Below are 1267 nucleotides of genomic sequence, written 5' to 3' on the forward strand. Positions count from 1 at the left end.
TGCATATGAAGATGCAAACAGGAAAATGAACTTAACCTAAAGCAAGGGCCTCTTCAATCTTTGTTCCCAGACACTCATTTATATAAGACCCAATAGGAATCTAGAAAGCATAATGTGGCTGACATCTTAAGTAAAAATGGATTTGAGGGAGGAGGAGCCATGAGGTAAAGAGACATGCTGTTCCCAAAGATGGCCCAACATGAAAAAACCCTGCCAGGCAGGAGCAGGCTGTGCTATCAGAGATGGAAACAGATTCCACTCTCCCACTCTAGCAGAACAAACCACATGGAGTTACTCGAAGTGTGGTGAGGAGGACTGGGACTATTCTGCCCTTGAAGCCACGTCCTCAGGCAGCCTTTCAGATACTGCCCAGCATCTCCGACCTATATCTGAGCGATGTGCCTCCTGTCCCTGGATAGCAGCAGATGAGGAGGAAACCTATGCTGGAGTCAGGAGTGACACCCGGCCCTTGTGGCATAAGTGGAAGCCCATCGTTTGACATGCAGAGCAATGCCTCAGTGCCCAGCCTTCAAGGGCCAGAGAAGAAGTTCTTGGTGTTGAAGAAGCTTGGCCTACCAGCGCTGAGCTGAACCACTGAACTACAAGATGAGCTAAGTCACCTAAGCAGCCAGATTGTCAAGATTGTGGCAGCAGATGCAGCATCTGTTTCATTAACACCAGATTTCTTATCTTCAGGAAGTTCAAATGTCTCTTCTCCCTTACCTTGTTTTGTATCCTCATTCCACTCTACAACTTTAATTGTCATTAGTGCAACACAAGAGAAAGCTGAATTAGAAGGCCCTTGTAGGCTTTAAATGTAGGAGCTTTGACTTTGTCTTCTTCTGGTTGTACATTTCGATCTTCTTTGTCACCAAAGTAAGATTCTCTAGTCTGATTTTTTTTTTGCTGTTTGCTCATTTTCCCAGCCAATTATTTGACTTTTGAGCTCTTTGTCAAGGTATGACTCTGCTTCCAGAGTGGAGAGTGCTCTATCCCAAGTTTCAAGGGTTTGGGGCAGCTGTTGTCAAAAATATTTCTAATTATCTGTAAATTTTCCATTCTTCTAAAGAGCAGTGTTTACTCTGGTCTGTGAGTGACCTCAAGCACTCTTTTCTGCCTTGGAACTGTGAGGACCTATTCCTCTCTATAGTCACCACAAGCTTTGTCACTCAAGCACTCCTGCTGATACCAAGACTGCCACCCAAGACTGCAACCCAGATCCAAGCAGGGTAAAGTCAGAGAATCCTGCCTCAGTGCCAGCAAAGAG

General features: G+C 45.3%; 1 pseudogene; it reads left to right on the forward strand.

The window, feature by feature from the left end:
- The first annotated feature begins 239 nt into the window (after positions 1-239).
- LOC118847003 lies at positions 240-815 on the forward strand (annotated as a pseudogene).
- Positions 816-1267: the final 452 nt, after the last annotated feature.

The sequence above is a fragment of the Trichosurus vulpecula genome, chromosome 4, assembly GCF_011100635.1.
Source record: "Trichosurus vulpecula isolate mTriVul1 chromosome 4, mTriVul1.pri, whole genome shotgun sequence".
Classification (NCBI taxonomy): Eukaryota; Metazoa; Chordata; class Mammalia; order Diprotodontia; family Phalangeridae; genus Trichosurus; species Trichosurus vulpecula.